Here is a 20750-nt window from a genome sequence, read left to right on the forward strand (position 1 = left end):
ATATATATATATATATATATACATATACAGAGAGAGAGAGAGTGTCTACATCAACACTGACACTCGAAATCAGGTCACTGCAAACTGTGAGGTGAGCAGATCTCCACATGTGCATAGTGCAATATGTTATTTATTACCAGGACATATGGAGTTACGCAGCAGGGGAGGACCACATTCTGCAAGGAGTTTGACTAAATTATCCTGGTAGAAAAGGCAAATTATGCGGCATAATGCATTACATTTTGTGATAATATTAGTTCAGTATTTTCCTATTTTTACTTATCGTCTCACTCTCTGGGCAAGGATGTCACCTCATTAGTACTTGTTTAACAACCAAATGCACCAATAAGCAACTGAATTATGACTTGTCAAGTATTGCGAAGGCCCTTCCACTGCGCAAGTACCCATTGGACACGTTTTTAATAACTATTGACTTATTTGAGCTAAGAACATTTTTTTGTTAACAACTTCAGTTTATACCGTAGATTAAGGATTTATGTGGCAAATGAAGCAACTCCACAATTATGCAGAAACGCCATTGCTATAGAATCACATCATTTCATTGGCCCCTATGTATTACCATTGTTGAGTGTTGGGAGGGGCCATGACAGTGGGTCATGATGTCAATCCCTTCCTCTCAATGATAACTGTCGGATGCTGGACTACATTTATGTTCACCGCCATGGCATAAATATATGGAAAGAGAGGGGGTGGATGTTAATACAATTAATTGGGAGGCTTAAAGAGAAGGTAATATGAGAACTCTACACACAGATCGAGCTGTCAACTCAACTGGCCTTAAGTCCCTATGGGCACGTCCAGACAGTCCTGATTTCTCAGCCAGCATCTTGAAATGTGTTAGAACCTGTTAATCTATAGTCTATGGGAAAATCCAAACTACAAGATCCAGTTTACTGCTGCTGAAAAAATAGAAGTGCCTGGAAGTCCCCAGTTGGGACCAGTTAACAGCTGAGGGAGTGTGGGGATGGAGAGGGGAGACGAAAGAAAGTAAACAAACCGCACAGAGATCTGGGTTTAAACAGAGGGTAAGTACAGAAAAGTGTGCAAAGAGAGGGATCAGAGAATACATTGAAGTAAGAGAAAGAATAGACAGAGAATTGTGCATGTATTGAAAGATGAGAAAGTAAACATCAGAAAGTTTGCAGAGAGAGATTGTGGAAGGGAGCGAAGCAGCGAGAACTGAGCAGAGAGGATGCGGGAGTCAGACGAGAAATATAATTGGGCATATATAAGAGGGATGAAGGGTAAAAAAAAAAATTCAAACTTTGCCTAAGGAGAGAGCACAGGAAGTGAGAGTGAAAACACTGAAGAAAAGAAAGGAAAAAAAAGAAGGTAACCAGAGAACGCGACTGCGATAGAAACCAGACAGGCAGGGTAATTGGTGAAAAAAAGAGAATTGTGCAGCGAGAGAGCTGGGGAAGAAAATGTAAACAGAGTCATGTGCCTGAAGATGGTAAAGAGCAGGGTGCAGAGAGAACTGTGCACAGGGATTTGACAGAGACAAGGTAAACATAATTATATTAAGAGGTAGGGTGGTGGGTTAAAGCTAAAAACAAAGAGAAAAGGGCGATTAGATAGGGGCGGGGGGTAAATATAGAAACCTGTCCACAGTGGGAAAGGACAGCAAGTAGGTGAACAGCATTGAGCACAAAGGGGAGGGTAGTTAGGGTGAACTGGGAGAAATGTGCACAGCAAAAATGGGTCACAGAAGGTAAGAAGAGAGAATTGTGCGGCTAGGGAAGTGAAAAGCTAAGAAAGAAAAGAATTGTGTTCTGGGAGCGGGATTGGGGAGGTAACCTGCAATCTGGACTGAGACAGGGAGAGGGCAGACACTTGTGCACACAGAGATAAAGAATGGGAGGAACTGGTGTACAGAGAAACTGTGCACGCCTACAGGGGAGAGAGAGGTGATTTGGCAAAATTGCGCGCGGAAAGATGGCATGAACAGATCTAATACTCCCAGGCTCAGACCTGGTGCGGTGCCTGCTACACACAGCCTCGAAGCAGATGCACGCTGGCCCTGGGGTCATACTGGAAGCGTCCCCGGAGGTACAGCTGGTACCTGCTTCAAATTAGGAGGAAGTTCCTGTCATTGGTGCCCGTGCCTGCTTTCCACGCTGGTGCCTGCTGCTAAGAAGGGACAGCACCTGCTGAGGGCTGGCCTGCTGCACTCTGACTCTGGGCAGGGAATGCCCCCCAGGCACGGCGCTGGCTGCCCTCTGACCCTGAGCTGGGTGGTGTGTCTGTGGCACTCAGAGCTGCCGCCCTCACAGCAGGCGCCGGGCCTCTGCTCAGAGGGGAGCCGGCCCGGCCCTTAGCTAAGAGCGAGGCTTCGCTCCCACCACTGGCCGTGCCTCGGGGCTGTCTTCAGTCTCAGCAGTGGGGTGACGGACAATGACGGGGCCCCCTGCGGAATGTGAAGAGGGGCCCCCCGAGTCTCCCATATCTCATAGATGTTCATCGGTCTTTAGCTGAAAGGGTGCCCCCTAAATGGATGAGCACCCCCCCCCAATGCATCGCCGGGGCTTCAGGATCCTACTATACCCTTCTGAGTCTCAGAGCTGGTATATGCCAACCCCCAGAGCAGGTGTTTGCCCCCGCAGCTGGTGCGTGCCCTATACTCACGGCCGGTGCGTGCCCTATACGCACGGCTGGTCCTTCTTTCCTGCAGATACTGCCCATCACCCGATAGGCTGGCCTCAGCTTCCTCGCCATAGCAGCTTTCCCTCCTTACCAAAGCGGGGTCCCTCTCCCCGGCCGCCGCGCCATCCCACTCTACACCGCCACCTGACCAGGAAGCTGCTTACGACGCACCCCATAAAGCAGCCACCTTAAAACACCCGCAGCCCGTGCACGCATTCCTACTGCACATGCTGCCAGCAACGCAAAGACGGACAACTTCTCCAGAAAGTTTCTACCCACCGTAGACAACAACATTTCCCATAAAAAAGGTAACTGGTGCGGGGGCAGTGCCAGTCTGGCTCAGAGCAGGTGGGGGGTTGCCAAGCACTTATCATTCACAGCAGGTTCTGGTAATGGCAGGTATATTTAGGTTGGGGTTCACCCACTCAGTGCGATCTATGGAGCACGGTGGTCGTGGGGACCCCCACCCCCAGATGCACAGACACAAAACAGGCAGAAGGCACATAACTTTAAAAAAAATCCACTCCCCGGAACCATCAGAGTCCAGACTAAAAGGCGTGAGGTGACCACCCCGCAAGTTGCACAAGGGGGGCCCCGAAGCTTACCTTGGTCACAGTGCAGGTGGCTTAGAGTCCGGGTCCCTTGAGGGGAGGGGCCAGGGTGTGCCCCTCCTGCAAAGCCACTGCGCTCCAAAGAATGAGATACAGTTCCAATAAAGGGGTGCAGGGAATCCCGGGGTCCCCAGTAGCCGGGCCTCTCAGAGTCCAGGGGGGCAGGCAGCAGCAGGTCGTCGGGTCACAGGCAGGTGTGTGGGGGGCCCCCCGCCCTTTGTCCCCCGCTCCCCTGCTGGGAATAGGGACCCTCCTCTGGCTTGGTTAGCTCTGATGGCCACATCTGCAGGGCCGGGGCGCCGGAGAGCAGCCCTGGCTCCGCTTCTACACGGGGAGGGCGGGGGTTCTGTCTGCAGGCTGGGGGTGCAGGGAAGGGGTGTCTGCCCCCCTCTGTACAGAGAGGAGGGGGTCCAAGGGGTACGGAGGAGAAGCAAAGCTGCAGAATCTGAGGTGCTGGCAGAAGCAGGAGGAGGAGGGGGCGGAGGGGGGCGGGGTGGAGAGTAGGAGGGACGGCGGAGGGTGTGAGCGCGCGGGGTGATTGATGGCGGCCCTGCGGAGCTGTCTGAAAATGACCAGCTCTGATCGGTTTCAGACCAAATTCTCCATTTCAAGGCTGAACCGCGGCCCTGCCAGCTCAGCCCAGGCAGGCGGCTCCTCCTCCTGCCCTCCGCGGGCTGGGGCAGCCAGGGGAGGGAAGAGGGAGGGCACCGAGGGGTGAGGAGGTTGGGAGGAGCACAGAAGGGGCAGGGAGAGAGACAGAGGGAAAGAGAAGAGGTGGAAAGAGAAGGGGCAGGAGGAGGACACCAGGGAGGGATCGTGAAGGGGGGAATCCAGAGACCAAAAGGAGAGGAGGGGAGGGGTAATGGGATGGGACAAGGCTGAAGGGAAGAATGGGGAGAAGCATGGGCAGCCGGTGCCGGGAGAGACTGGAAGCTGCTGTGCAGAAAGAGGAAAACGAGAGCTTGAGGCACAAAGACACAGACAGGCCGGGGGTATCTGAGGAGAGACAAAGCAAGGGCGCAGAGGTGGGGAAGGGTGGGGGGCATGTCTGTGCAGGAGGAAGGGCCAGGAAGCATGGCCCTGCAGCGAGTGGGTGCAGCACCTGACTCCCTCCTAAACACACACACATATATGTGTGTATATATATATGTGTGTGTATATATATATAAACACATATATACATATATATGTGTGTGTGTGTATTTATATGTGTGTGTGTGTGTGTGTATATATATATAAACACATATATACATATATATGTGTGTGTGTGTATTTATATGTGTGTGTGTGTGTATATATATATATATGTGTGTGTGTGTGTGTATATATATATAAACACATATATACATATATATGTGTGTGTGTGTATTTATATGTGTGTGTGTGTGTGTATATATATATATATATATGTGTGTGTGTGTGTATATATATATACTGAAAAAACTAAGATAAAGCAACATTATTGTTAGGTAAAATGTCATAGAAGATGTCATGAGTGATGTAGTATGAAAGGGGCAGCTAGCAGGGCATGGGTATTTTATTACCATATGTACTGTCAACCCCCCACCGCGCACAGCTTTCAGCCATGCGCAGTGCGGGGGGCTGGTTGCCGGGCCTAGCCTGTCACCATGCCCTGCTTCAAACCCCTGCAGGCAGCCAACCCCATGCTGCAAGGTTTGTGTGCCGGCAGCCAACCCAAGGCTGCGCACTGCCTTTAGCCGGTGAGCAGCAGGGAGTTGGCCACAGGAACTGCCCAATGCTGCACACAACCTTTCGTTGTGCACAGGGTGGGGTTGGCACCAGGGCCTGGCATGCAGCCTGGCCCTGCGGCCAACGCCCCACAGGCTGCCAACCCAATGATGCGCCAAAGACCGTGAGCAGTTGAGGGTTACCACAGGGCTTGGATTGCCGCCAGGCCCCGTGGCCAACCCGCCAGCAGGCTGCCAACCCTACGCCACTCACAGCATGGCATAGGGTTGGCCATTGATCCCCAGGGATGCTATCCCAGGGACCAAAACAAATGTATTAAGGGGAAGGGGCATGCAGCCCCCCTCCCTGACCTTTAATTGGCCTGGGGACCCCATCCTCAGGGACCAAATTTCAATAAAAAGGAGACGAGGGCCTTATTAGGCCCTGCGAACCCCATCCCCCGGGGCCTACCAATTAATAAAGGGAGGGGGTGCGCTGCCTCTTCCCCGATCCTTATTGGCCCCTGGGGACCCCATCTCTTGGCCAAATATAGTGAAAAGGGGCAGGGGGACCACAAAGCCCCCATCCTGAGCCATATTAGGCCAAGGGGACCCCATCCCTTGGGGCCATCTAGTTTTTTGAAAAGGGGAGGGTAGCCGCATAGCCCCTCTCCTAACGCCTCCTTAGGACCTGGGGATGCCTTCCCCCAAGGCTGTGTTTTGTTTAAAAGGGGAGGTGGGCCACGCACCCTATCTGAGAGTCTATTATGGCCCGGGGACTCCACCCCCAGGGCCATATATTATTATGGCCCTGGTGACTCCATCGCCCAGGCTTGTTTCTTATTTCATTACTTCCACCATTCTTGCTGGGCTACCACCATCCATATTTTGAGCTAGCCGCTGGCCCTGCTGAAATCTTTGTGCCTTCGGAGGAGCAGCAGCTCCTCTGAAGGCAATGAAAGTTTGCGGAGAGGCTACCCTAGTTCAGTTGGCCACTCAGCAAACTCTTTTTGTTTTCCAACACAAATCCTCAAAACGAGACTCTGTTTTTGAAAAATAACTGACCCAGACGCCCTGAGAGTCTTCTACTAGACTGTAGTGTTTTTATTTTTACAGTTCACGAAAGCCTGATGGTCCCAAACAGAAAAGAAAAATACATCATACTTCCCACTCTCAATAGGGCAGACACCTAGAGCAACAGGCCCAACTCTGGCTGTCAGTGTATGGTTTCTAATGGCATAAATACACACAAAATGCATGTGCTGTTCCCTTAATGAGTTAACACAACAATGGTGTTGGTACTACAGGTCTGACATTAAGGGCATTCTTTTTAGGATGCACAATTCCTCACTCTCCAAAGTGGCATGCTTCATCATCGGGTCGGGGTCCTCGCTGGGTGGACACTGCAATGCCAGCAGGCCCTTTGAAGGGGCTCCTTGCTGGAGATCTTTTACTCAAACGGCCCCAAAAATTGAACAGTTGAGTGTTGCCCTATGCTTGACTCATAAGGGAAAGAGGTAGATTGAGGTGTGATATTAAAACTGGCTATGGGGTAATAATTACCAGTGTTATTGTTTAGGAAAAAATCCCATGACAAAATTAAAAACAAGAGGAAGAACCTGCAAGCACAGAAATCTCATAAACATTTTATAAACAGCTCGATCTTGAAACTTACTAAGAAAATCTCCAATACCAGCGCATCTTCAGGTAGATTAGTCTTTGCCACTGTGTTAGAATGGAGTACAACCCAAATACATTTCTTAATAAATGATCAACTTATAGAATTTAATGTTCATTCAATGATGACAGGTTTGGTGAAGTTTTATTTTACCCGTTAAGAGATAAGTCCGTATTTTTGTCTTTTTATTCAAGTTGTTAGTCAAATAAGTCCTGTTACAGAAATATCAAGAACATTTTGGATAGGATTATCATACAAAATACAGAGTGTTCCATAAAGGAATTATTCCCAGTCTTATTCTAAAGGACCTAACCTATCCTAACCCATAAAGAGTTCCTTAGAAAAAAAAGTATGTTAAATTTTGGAGCATCAGTCTAACAGCTACAAAAGGTCGAACTCCCCCTAAAGAATAGTTCTGGAAACTCAGCCAAGTTCCCTAACAGCTGCAGTAGCAACTGTGAAAACAAGTAGAAGGAAATAATCACAGTAGTAGCTATGATCAGCATGGAGAAAGTCTCCCAAAAGGCATCAGAATAACAGAAAATCACTGTTAGCAGTAGTTCACAGCAATTTCGGGCGATAGAAGCACCGTCAAGTGCTATACGCCATGGCAGGGAAAGATGTGCATAGAATGCCATAACTCTCTAACTAAGGAACATGTACCATAGAGAAAGCACAAAACATATGTTGAAAAAACAGGTGTGTATGTCATTTCAAGCCAATGAAGAAGGATCTTCCGATGATCCATTGTCTTCTCACTCGATTCCCAAGTTAAACGTCCATATCAATATGTTGTTATTTGAATACGGCTACAGCGTATTACAAAAAGATACATCTAGGAAGGTTCTCGTGAGGATCTTTGCAAACCTACTCTGTTAGCCTTTTAGTATCCAATCATGTAACAATGGACTGCTCTATGAAATAACATTTTAATATCTAGCATGTCCTGGTTAGAGCATGAAATTCAAGTCTATAGCAAGCCTTTTCTTTCTTCAATATACTTGTTCATTATAAGCATGTGGCAATGGAAATTATCTAAAATACAATCAAGTCATAAGGTGTGAGGAAAGAAGCAAGCACATTTTGCAGCAAACAGCACAGTTTATGAAGATGTCAAGTTCTGCAGTTCAATAACCTTAAATCAACATTTACAAAAAGGCATTTATTTTATTAAATGGAAATGAAAGAATAAAGAAAAATATTGAGGCCTAGCAATCAAAGAGCAATAGAAATTGGAGCTTTATGCAGAAATAAGCAGCATTTTTGTTTTCACACATTTAGTAAAGGTATATTTTCTCTAACCACTATATTGACACTCATTTGCTTCATTAAAGTTAAGACAAATTGCTGCATTGTTATAAGGTAAATTTACGTAAATATTTTCAACTTCCACACTCCCTTTGCTCTGCAGGGATCGCATGTGGTGGGGGTCTCGAAGACAACATTTGTTCTGATATTTCATCCCCTGAATCGGTATCTGACTCTTCCCCTTCTCTCTTGAAGGAACCTTTGTCCTTTCCTTTCTTAGCAGCCTCTGAGGTAAGTACTGGATATAATCTTGTTCCTTCTATAATAACCTTTCTCCAGCTACTCTGCTCTTCATACCATCAGACATTTGCATAATTTTTCACTGCCCTATTAGTCCTCCTCTGGTATTTTTCCCTCTCTTTCTCCCTGGCAACTCTTTCCCAAGAATTAAATTCTTCATACTGAAGGGGTCTAGGTGGTGGCTTTATTTCGTACAATTTTCCCTTCAATTGGTCAAGAATTCTACTGTTAAATGTCCCATATCTAGGAAATCTCAAGGCACCCTCCTTCTCTGTCATTCTACTCCACTGGTGAAGCCAAGCACATGTATTTAATCCATGCTCAGTAGTCATAATATATGCAGGTGTACCCTCAGGAGGTGCCCCATTCCCTTTTGTGTCATGGAATTGTAAATTCCCCTCTCAACAAATTCTTAATTTCCCTGAAACATTTCAAAATGAGAAGCCAATTTGAAACAACACCAATGAACCAAATGTTATGATTTTGTGCCTTATATGTAAATTTCCTATTGAACCAATTGGATTCCAGTTATTACTTTTCATAGTTCTTGATAACAAATCGAAATACAGTATTCACTTTTAGGCATCCAATCCCAGGGCAGCACTTCAATGTCACCACCCAATCACAGCACGTAAACACACCAACCTACCAATCCCAGCGAAAAACACTAGGATGCCCAACCTCACTCTTCGCAGCGGATCACTCTCCTTTACAATTTTCTTCGTACTCGCACAAACGTAATTATCGACTTTTTTAAAAAAAACACCTCTTGTTTGCTCTACTAAGAACATAAGTATTACAATCATCCAAGAATTCTCTTCACAATCGCAAGTGAATTCTCGACCAGCAGGAAATCACACAAACCAATGTTATTTACCCCGTTTTCTCCAATCCTGGTACAGTTTAAATTCTTGAGGATTTTCAACCAATTTCAATTTGGTATTCACACACAACTGACCTATCACAGAACAGCACCATATAACAATATCAACAAATCACAGTTTGACACAACACCAACCAACCTATCTCAGTGCGAAACAATATGACGTATAAACTCACGCCTTTCAGCAGGTCACACTCCTTTACAATTTATCTCGCATTTACACAACTTCAACGTAATCTTCAATAAACTTCAACAAAACTTTTCTTGTTTGCTCTACTAAAGAAATAACAGTATTACAATCCCTCAAGAGTATTTTCCACAACCACAAATGAAATCTCAACCAGCGTGAAATCACCCTAATCAACGCAGCTTCATCCTATGTACAATCAGTTTCTGCTAACATCAATCAATATTAATACAATTACAACAAAGCTTAGTATCTTTATTTTAATGGTATAGGTGGTGGTACCTCACACTCTAGTATTTGTTAGCTCCATTCAGGGTGTTAAAACCATCCTCTGCTATCAGATTTGCAAGTGGTAAATTTTTGGGTCAAAATTATAAATGTTGTGCAATCTTTCAATCCCCATCAGGACCCATTCCTGCACCAATTTCTACTTTCTCAGGAGATAGATCTTTGCCATCGTATTTTGATCAAAAGAGGTATTTCATCATCACAAAAAAATTAATACAATTACAAATTTCAATCAATAATGAAAGTTGTGAGTAGTTTTGAAGGGTTTTATTTTCTAATTAAAGTTTAGGAATTATGGGCCCAATGTAGGTAAATATGAAATACCGATTCCTAAATACAGAATTTTACCGATTCGGTATTTAGGAATCGGTATTTCATATGTAGCTAATAATTCGGTAAAAAATACTGAATCGGTAATATTCGTTATTACCAAATCGGTAATACCGATTTGGTAATAAGGAATCACCTTCCCATTCATTCCTATGGGCCTGGAGGCCCATAGGAATGAATGGGAAGCCATTCACTACTACCGATTTCAGTAAATACCGAATCGGTAATAGGGGGAGCATATTCAAGGGTGGCAGGGTGTCACATTGACACCCTGTTGCACCCCTGAATAGTGCATGTGTGCACATGTGGTGCACATACATGCCCTTAGGGCATGTATGTCTGCCACATGGCACCTTGAGAAAAGCAAATTATTGCTTTCTTAAAGGTATTCGGTATTTACCACCAACTTGTAGTTGGTGGTAAATAACGAATCCTGAATGCAAAAATGCACTCAATTCAATTCAAATCAACTTTATTCGGTGGGAAAAATCTCACCATAAAAGGATACAATTATAAAACATTTCTATATATACATATTCATCTCTAGTTCATACGAATACAGAAAAAGGAAATTATGAAATACATTTTAAAATGGTTGAAATCCATAAGGAAGTCATTGCACCCCTTTTTTGCTAAGTACAATAATACATTATAAACTAGTCAAGGATGTAATATTCATCTTAGGGGGGAAAGTGCTGGTGCATAAAGGTGCAAAGTTATAGCAAAAGTGCAAAATGTCACATCTTTATAAAAGACAGATCAAAATTATTACATTCATATATTTATATTATCAATAAAATTAATTGCCCAAGTTAAAAAGACATTGTTTCATTTCTTATTACATCTTAATCAATTTCCTGCACTTAAAAATATATTTTTTTAAAGTTGTTACAGAGGCTATCGCAAAAACTGTCTCTAGCTGTTGTAAGGCCATAAAAGCTGGGCGGCATTGCCTCATACCAAATCATTTTAAAACTGGGATAATCCACAATTTCCTCTGCACTGAATAAAATTTACAAAAGAATACCACATGAATGGTTGATTGTCCAGAAATATCATCACATGGGCAATTACACAATTCTTTTGACCAATCATTAACATCAGGGAAGCTTATTGATCTATGCAAAATACCTAGACGAAATCGCATCAATAAAAATGTATCATAATCACATGTTATCAGGTCTAGGTATTGTTGCAATGTAAATGTTGTTAATACGAGGTTATGTGCCTTCACCGTTATTTTATTCATTTCCACACATAACCTCTGTTCACTCAAAAAACTTAAACACTCTTTTTTTAGATCCTTCCTTGTTATCCTGTGCATGGAAGAGGGTTCATCGTAAAAATCTTGATGACCCAAATTATATAAAAATGATTTAACATAAAGCAACCATCTGACTTGTTTCACTCCATCCAGACCCATGCAATCTGCGAGGATCTGACGATTAAGCTTCATTTCCTCTATTGTCCACACCCTATGCCACAGCAGAACTGGTTGAACCTTTATAATATCTTCCAAATATATCAACCCTAGTTCTGCGTGGCATATAAAAGAGGAAGTACTATTTGGGACCATCAATAAAAACCTTAAAAAAATATTTTCAGATACCTGGATGGAGTTAACATCCACGTGCCCCCATACACCCGCTCCATACGTGGCTACAGTGACACATTTTGATTTATATATATTTAGTAGTTCCACCGTCGGGCATCTGCCCAATTTCCTACTAAAATTAGATAGGGCAGTCAGAGTGCTTATAAACAATAATCTTCTTATTTTAACTGCCTCCACCCAGGATCCCGTACGTTCAAATAAAATTCCAAGATAGGAAAAAGTCTTGGTGCTTTCAATCCGCTTTTTATCGATAAAAATTGTCCGGGGCTTTATACATCCTGGCCCACAATTCATTATAAATGTTTTGGATGAGCTAATAGTTAGGCCCCTCTCTGCCATAAAATTTGCAAAGCTGTTTACAAACCTTTGTAGTCCCTGTGATGTACGAGCCATAAGAACCGCATCGTCTGCATATAATAATGCAGGGATAGATCGTTTATCAGCTTCTGGTAAATGCCTGCATTCCTGTATTAAAACCCTATCCAAACTATTTATATACAATGTAAAAAGAAATGGTGCAAGGACACAGCCTTGTCTCACACCACGCCTCACCTTAAAGTGTCTAGTGCATTCCCCCCCTACCCCGAAGCGAACCCGCGCCTTTGCCCCTTGATATAGCTGCCTTAAATAAGAAATCAAAACTGCTTCCACACCCATCTCCTCAAGAATAAGCCATAATTTGTTATGAATTACGCAATCAAACGCTGATGATAAATCAACGAATGCCATGTATAGGGGTCCTTTTTTGGCTTTAATGTACTTATTCATTAAAATATTAAGATTGAGGCCCTGCTCGATTGTGCCTAGCTTCTTACGAAAACCATATTGCAGGTCACTTATCACTGCCTGTTCCTCCGCCCAGTCCTGTAATCTATTCAAAATTACTCGGCCCACAATTTTTACGGTAGAATCCAGCAAGGATATTGGCCGGTAACAGGCCGGGTCAGCCCTGTCACCTTTTTTAAAAATAGGTACCAAGATGGATTCATACCATGTAGAAAGGAGACCTGCGGAGCCACAGGCATTAAAAACTTGTGTCAGCAATGGGGCCCATAATTCCATATTAAATTTAAAAATATCAACCGGGACACCATCTGGGCCAGTGGCCTTTCCCCCCAGACTTTTAGCAATGGCAAGATTTACCTCGCTGAGGTCAAAATGCAGTTGTACCCCATGGACCTCTGGAGGTTTTACTTGGTCTCTCTCATTTTCAAGGATAATTTGGGGTCCTAAATGAGGATCATTGTACAGAGCAGAGAAATGCTCTATCCACGCCTGCTGTGTTATTGCCACCTCTATTGTAGCTATGTCTCTTGCGATCAAAAAAGGGGCATTAACGGCCTTCCAAAAGGCGCTAGAGTCTCGGCTAAGAGAGGCTTCGCGTAAAGCCAACCATGCCTCAGATTTTAATACCTTTCTTCTTTCTTTTAAGGCACAATTATACACTTTGCGGGCCTCTCTGATCCCATCCTTATTTTTATTTTCCATATGCAGGGCATTTTTAAGATTCCTATAGGCCCTTGTGCAGTTAGAATCAAACCACCCTTCTTTCTTCTGATTACCATTCCTATTATTGATTTTACCAGTGAGGTCCTCCTTAATATGATTTGTAATGGCAATAAAACCATTAATGATTTCATTGCTTGTGGAGTTCTCATCCAGGCAGACCATTATCTTGTCATTGCATTTCGTTAAGACCTTATTCATTACGTCATTTGGATCTATTTTATCCCATCTTAGTACATAACCGTTTAGCCTAGAAAGAGAGATATCCCCAATATGGGGCTAGGAGTTTTAGGTCTCAATTCTTTGTTTCTAAACAATAGGATACCTACACTCTTTGGGAAATGATCGCTTATAGCGATCTTATGGATATGGAAACTAGAAATTCTCGAGCAGTGCCTATTAGAAACCAGAATAAAATCTATTGTGGAGAAAATTCCACGATCATTAAAAGTTGGGCCAAAAGTAACAGGAGGAGAACATAAAATATTCGCAAAACCTAAATCAAATTGAGACGATATATCATTTAGGCTTTCACCATACCTTGAGTGGGGGAAGTGGGGGAATGTCATTTCCATATCGTATCCCATGCCACAATTCCCAGTTTCTGAATGGTGACATAACCCAGAATTAAAATCCCCTCCCCAGACTACCAGTAAGTCCTTACTTACAGATTCCTGTATCTTATAGAGATGGCATGATATGGCTTTAATAATCCTTTCTATTTGGTCATGGGGCGCATTATTGTAGTAGTTCACTAGTATTACTGTACAGGTTTTTTCCACAGGTAGACTAATAATATGATAGAATGAATCCTACGCTACCATACAGATGTTACCTAAATTCATCAAATTCTAAACATAGGTACATAGACCCCTATTAGCTCTTCCATGTGATGAGATTATTGCTGGCGTATGTAGGGTTTTATAGCCATTTATGTGTATCGGCTCCACTGCCCATGTTTCCTGTAAGCTGATGAATTCAAACTTCTGTACAAAATTATTCCATACCACATTCCTCGCCTTTGATTTTAAACCGGCTACGTTCCAGAACATGAAATTACAGTTACCAGTGCCAGTATCATTTTCAATATCATCTAAGCTCTCCCCGCTGTTAAGTATCAGCTGTCTATCCCCCTGTATTAAACATGGTATTGGGGCATCCTCACCTATTGATAAAGAGAAGATTGGTATTTTAACACAGGCAACTGAAGAAACAAGTTCATCAGGAGTATGTGTCAAAATTAAATTCGGTATATCCCGTTGCCCCATATAATCATATGAGCCAAGTATGTCCCTTCCACCGGTAATATTCTCGTCCGTGGGGTTCCTAATTTTATTATTCCCAGTAGCAAAATCAGGAGCTACTAGACCTATGCTTTTTTCATACTCACTGCTTCTAGGGTTGGGTCTATTTATACTGATACCAGGTTCCTTCAGTCAGTCCACTGCTTCCAAATTTGTTAATGCATGAAAGCAATTATATGTAGTTACACCAGCCATTAAATTCTGTGTTACCAATGGAACTTCCCTACCTTGACCATTATGGCCATGGTAGCTGGGTTTATAGAAAAAACCTAGTGGTACAATATTAATATGTTGTGCAGAAATCAAGTTACTTCCAGCCCTATTTAGAATCACATCAATTAGTTGCGGAGTTTTAAAATTTAATATAACACAATCACCTGCCAATTCCTTAATCCCCCTACCAACCCACCTCACCCTTCTTGCCATTTTAAACTCTTGAAAGAGTCTATCAGTTAGCCCTATCCTGTTCCCCAGCCACGATAACGATTTGTTTCTCAGGCTCTCACAGGTTTCGATCATTCCCTGTTGCAATCTGGGGACATTAGCTAGTACTACTGTATACGGTGTTGATGCTGGGGGTAGGTCTATGTGTGTGTTTAAGTTCTCACATGCCGCATCAGCCAAAGCTCTCCTTTTATCCATCTCCATAGGCCCCTCCTTATGATCAATTTTAATCCTGCTCTGGGCAGTTGAATTATAATGAGTCCTAGTAACATTTTCACCAACTAGCAAGTGTTCTCTCAAGATAGGGGTATTTGACTGAGTGACAGGATTAGTGTTTGTTATATTGTTGTTCTGAATATCCTTAGATTCAGGTAAGAACTCACATTTGTTAGGGCATTTTGACAATACTTTTTCCATTTCCCCCACCCTTCCTATTAAGTTATTTAAAGATTCCCTTAGAAAGCCGTCTAGGGCATTAAACTTGTTTTTCAGATCTAGTACTTCATTCTGCATTAGGTCACCATAACTGACTGTCGCCTTCTCCCCCCCATTTTGTTTGTTCACTGCGGTAACCTTAACCTTTTCTGAGGCCCTTTTTTTGTATTAAACCCACATTTGTCTTACTCTTTATACCGGTTTCCTTACTCTGTTTAAGTGCAGAGTCAGGATTTCTGGGGCGCTTTGAGGGTGGTTGAGGGTCACTCTCTGGATCACTATCAATAGTATGATCGGAAATGTTCACCACACAACCATTGTTTTTACCTATCCCATTGAGCTTATCCATCAATGGGTCCACCAATGGGTCAGTTGACCCTTTATCATTAACCGGTAGAATCGAACCCTCATCGAGACCAGTTTTATCTGGTTTCATTGCTTCTTCTACCGTTAAAATTTGTTTTTCTATTGCGCCCATAGCACCTGTCAAATAATTCAGTAATGACAAGCAAGGCCCTCCCCCTTCTTTGCTCTGTTTTTTCTTGTTTGCAATAGTAGATGTTTTCCTCTTCCCCATGGTGATTCAAGTTTGTGTTCCCTTCCACGCATCTGTAAACCAGTATAACTCAGTATAAATCCCTTACTTACAGATAACTGAAGCCAAACACAAAATCTCACTGACAACACTAAACCCAGGCTCTATAATGTCCGTGTATCTATTTATAAATCCTGAGTCAAAGGTATACACCTCCTAGAGCATCAGATTTCATTAAAGTCCTTACACTTTCACAGATCCAATTAGGGACACGGTACCTTTGAGCAGGCAATTCAGAAGTGTGCAGCCAAGAGTCCTGGCCCTGCCCGGCCTCCTCCGGTCAATGACGGGCAAGGACGGGCCCGCCCTTGGCCCGGGCTTTGCCCGGGCACAGCCCGCGCGCGTCCCGCGCTGCGGGGAGCTAGCAGCGTTTTTATGCTCCCCCGGCGCTGCCTGATGGCATCAAAGGCAGGCGCCTGGGGTGAGCGTAGGGCTGCTGGGAAATGTAGTCCTTGGCAGCCGTCCCCCTCACGGCGGACCCGCTGGTTGCGGGAAGAAGACTGCTGGGCCCCCTTGCTGGCCGTTCCCCTCACAGCAAATGTAGAAGTAAGTTTGCTGTCAGGATATTCAGAAAAGCGTCCCACGCTGCGGGGAACTAGCAGCTTTTTTATGCTCCCCCGGCGCTGCCTGATGGCATCAAAGGCAGGCGTCTGGGGTGAGCGTAGGGCTGCTGGGAAATGTAGTCCTTGGTGGCCGTTCCCCTCACGGCGGACCCACTGGTTGCGGGAAGAAGACTGCTGGGCCCCCTTGCTGGCCGTTCCCCTCACGGCAAATGTAGAAGTAAGTTTGCAGTCAGGATATTCAGAAAAGCGTCCCGCGCTGCGGGGAACTAGCAGCGTTTTTATGCTCCCCCGGCGCTGCCTGATGGCATCAAAGGCAGGCGCCTGGGGTGAGCGTAGGGCTGCTGGGAAATGCAGTCCTTGGCAGCTGTTCTCCTTACGGCGGACCCACTGGTTGCGGGAAGAAGACTGCTGGGCCCCCTTGCTGGCCGTTCCCCTCACGGCAAATGTAGAAGTAAGTTTGCTGTCAGGATATTCAGAAAAGCGTCCACTCACTTGAATGCCTCCTACATAGCTTTTAAGGATTCGGTATTTTACCTATTCCTTAAAATAAGGAATCGGTAAATTACCAAATCCTTAAAACCTGCCTCCTACATTTGAAAGGGCTAAATACCGGTCGGTAACGGGAAAATTACCGATTTTCAGTCGTTACCGGCCGGTATTTAGCTACCTACATATGGCCCTATATCTTTATGCATTAGTCAAATATCAATCAGGTTACAGAATTGATAATAGAAAATTATGGTTAGTGCAGATCATAATAAAATAATGCATTCAACGTGTTCCATAAAAGAAAGTCCCTATTCTAAGAAATGGGGCGCATGTGTCAGTCAGAACCCATGAAGAGTTCAATAGTAAAGGCAAGAGTGAGAATGGAGCAATGAAGCTCAAAATCAATAATTATAAATTGCAGAATTTCCTATTAAGAGAAATAAAGCATAGAATAAATAAGCCTTGGCAAATGAAAAGCCAATAAGTTAAAGCATAAAACTTGGGTCGGATAGATGCCAAAAGGACTCACCCTGTCATTTCTGCTCTCATCTGTCCTGTCCTGTTCTGCTGCTCATCAGCTGATGCTGTCTCCAGAACTCATCTGCTGCAGCTCCCCCTTCATCTCCTCTCATCAGCTGCTGATGCAAACCCGTCTGAATCTCGCCTGCTCTGCTGCAAACGGAGCTACTAAACTAGGAACGCATTTAAAAAGACAGTAATTCATGTTGCAAAAACATGTGGCCTGTTCTCGTCTCCATCCAATGATAAATAATCAGGTTCCCAAACTATTTCGGCCCACGACTCCCTTGACCCATTGGCCAATGCCTGTGGCTCCCCACTGTTATTTCTTAAGGAGGGTGAGGGGGATCTAAGCCCAGCCTCCGGAGTACTTGCATCTTTCTCCATGAAAATAATTGGGATGAAGCTGATGAAGGTATTATAATCATAAACGCGGAGTGTTTTGTATTACTAATGTGGCCCCTCTATTAAATACATTACAAGTTACACTTCTTTGCCCATGCCTTTTTTAGAGTACCCTCTTAAACGTTTCAAGCCCACTTACAGTGCTGGATAGCACCTCTATGCAGGTAGGCCCCATTACCACAGTGTTTCTGCGCTTAAAGAATATTTGCATGCATTTCTATTTCTACCCATGTCATACATGCCAACACACCTGTCTCAACAGGGTGACTCACAATTTTTTAAATTACATACATCTTTATTTTTGCTATCTCCTCCCTAAAACTGCCTCAAAATCAATGCAAGTCAAATAAATTCCTCAGATTAATTTTTTATACGTCCCTCTTTCTTGCTTCCAAATGTTGGCATTATGCCATATATGATGTTTTACTGCCCTGTGCTCAAGGAAAGAGCAGGCTGTCGAAATGTGTACTGGAAGCACCTATGATTCAAGTACAAATGTCAATTCTAAAAAATAATAATATGTTGAATATAGACAGGACAACTGTACTTTCCTGATAACTTGAATTGGTGTAAAATGCATTTGGAAAAAAATGAAACTATTAATGAGTCTTACAAAATAAATCAGGCATCTTCCGCTTAATTTGGGAGTGTGGGAACATGGGTATCCAGTGAAATATGGAGGAGATCTCCCTCGACATGCCATCAATTGAGCACCACTTTTACAGCTTTAGGGATGACACTTAAAAATCATCGACATCATGCACTTAAGTCTAATTAGTTCAACTGAAGCCAACAGACCCTTCAACATCAAATGCATTAAAGGGGCATGGCCAACTAACATGGCCGATCGGACACAAGTCCAATCGGCTCCTTCCCAGGCCGTGCTGATTGTGAGGCAAAGAGGCATCTTATCGGCTCGGCCGATGCTGCTCCGAGCTGCAGCAGCAGCGCTGACTCCAGGGAGCTAGTCGGTATCGTTTGAGAGCCCGATGCGCGCTCAGCTGAGACCCGAGGTGGTGGAGCGGAGACGCTGAAGGAAATGGCGGTTGCCCGGGGTATGAGAGCGAGAGAGCAGGATTGAGGAGCTCCCGCGGTGGCCTGTAGCGGCTGCATACCAGAGGACCTTGCCACCGGAGCTCGTGGGGGAGCGCGCCTGCGTTCCTTGGCTCCCCGGTAGCCGCCGGTGGCGATCTGAAGGGATGCACGGGACCGGCCTGGGCTTGCCACGGAGCTTCACAAAATGGCAGACGGCTGCAGAGAGAGGATCGCGCCCGGCCGGCTCTGGTGGCGTTGTCTGTAGCAGCCACCTTGCACACAGATGTCATGCCCCTCTGGCTTCGAGCTCAGCTGGCTGCAAAGTGATGCTGGGTCCGGCGGGACCAGATCAAACCACACGGAGTGAGTCTGTGATCCCCCTTGGGGATTTTGACGGTGCCCTAGGGGTAGCTCTGGAGGGGTTACATTCCTCTCTCCCCACGAGGCTGCATATAAAGTGACCCTGTCCTGAGAAAAGGCAGCCATATGAAGAGGACAGCTGACCCACACTGAATTTCCATAGCAGAAGGGTGCCTGACCCCAACATGGCTGCCGGGAGGCCTTTCCTTGCTGGCGTGTGACCCCTGGGAGATGCTTGGAAGTAGAGATAAGTACCCCGCTGGGCGAGTTAACGGAGCATGCTGAGCGGGTCACTGGCTACCATCATTTCTTGAGCCTGTTGTTTCCCGCGGGCTGACAATAAGGGGCGCAGGAAGTGGACTTGGCGTGGCACCTGAAGCGGAGGAGTAGAGTGGCACCTAGAGCGGAGGAGTGAACAAGGGGGTCCCTGCTAGTGGTTGCTGGGAAGGTGCGGATTTCATGTTCCTGAGGGACAGCCGAGAGCTGACCGAGCGGATTTCAAACTACTTCAAGTCGGCTGGTAGGGGGATGGCAGAGGAGGGAGCGACCATGGCGTTGACCTGAGAAGATCTCTTATCTTCCCTACGCGACTTCAAACAGGAGCTGCGCACTGAGCTAAAGGCGGACATCAAGGCAGACATGGAAGCCTCCCTCGAAACATTTTGCAAGGAGGTGCGTGAGAAGCTAGTGACTGTCCAAGCAGATGTGGACTCCGTGGGTACACGTACACTCAATATGGAAGCGCAACAACAGGCGGTGGTGGGAAAGATTAAATCCCTGGAAGAAAGCACAGCCGACCTACACAGGCAACTACGCGATTCCCTACTCAAATGCGAGGATTTGGAAAACCGCTCTCGCCGCGACAATATAAGAGTCCGGGGCCAGGCGGAGGACTGCGAGGGGCCAGAGTTGGAGGCGTTCTGCCCTCGGGGAGGATGGCCCGAGGTTCAGTTGGAGAAAGTACATAGAGTTGGTCCACGCCTACTAGGGGAGAACCGTTACCCGCAGGATGTCCTGGCTAAGTTTAGCTCATTCAAGATAAAAGAACTTGTCCTGCAAAAAGCTAGGGCCTCCGACACACTTACCTTCCAAAATACCATGTGCACCCTCTACCAGGATGTAGCTCAGGCCACTCTTATGCGTCGCCAGCAGTTCAGACCTGTTACTGAACATCTCAGGGAGCAGAACGTCAGGTACCGATGGACATATTCCTTCGGGATTGCCTTCCTGTGGCAAAACAAGCAGCAACATTGCATGGAACGTTCGAGGCGGCGGATTTGCTGGGTCTGGAACTTTCCAAAACTTCACCGGATCCCGAAGGGGAAGGCCGTCCAGATCGACGCAGCAGAGGTCCATGGCGCAGAATGGGCAGGAAAAGTGCTAAAGCTCCAGAATGAGGCCACTGTGTGAGAGAGCAGCGAGATCCCCGTCGCCAGGTCTTGTTGGAGTGATGGCCGCCCGGGCATCCCTTTGACAGAAGGTACGACTGCCCTGAGAGGGCTGTTCTTACTCACCCCTCTCCTACACCAAAGAGTAGGTCTGGTTGGATGTTTTGGAGATCTGGATGGAGTGGAGGACTTGCATCTTCCGCTCTTGGATGGGA

The 20750-nt window shown here is 45.3% G+C and overlaps 1 protein-coding gene across 1 annotated transcript in view; it reads right to left on the minus strand.

Moving 5' to 3' along the window:
* GLIS2 (GLIS family zinc finger 2) overlaps positions 1 to 4015 on the minus strand; it is a 219541-nt gene extending 215526 nt beyond the window's left edge. Inside the window, exon 1 of the mRNA XM_085628454.1 lies at positions 3270 to 4015. The gene's annotated coding sequence lies outside the window, so the exon portion shown is untranslated. The remainder of the gene's footprint in view (positions 1 to 3269) is intronic.
* Positions 4016 to 20750: the final 16735 nt, after the last annotated feature.

The sequence above is a fragment of the Triturus cristatus genome, chromosome 10, assembly GCF_964204655.1.
Source record: "Triturus cristatus chromosome 10, aTriCri1.1, whole genome shotgun sequence".
In the NCBI taxonomy this organism is placed as follows: domain Eukaryota; kingdom Metazoa; phylum Chordata; class Amphibia; order Caudata; family Salamandridae; genus Triturus; species Triturus cristatus.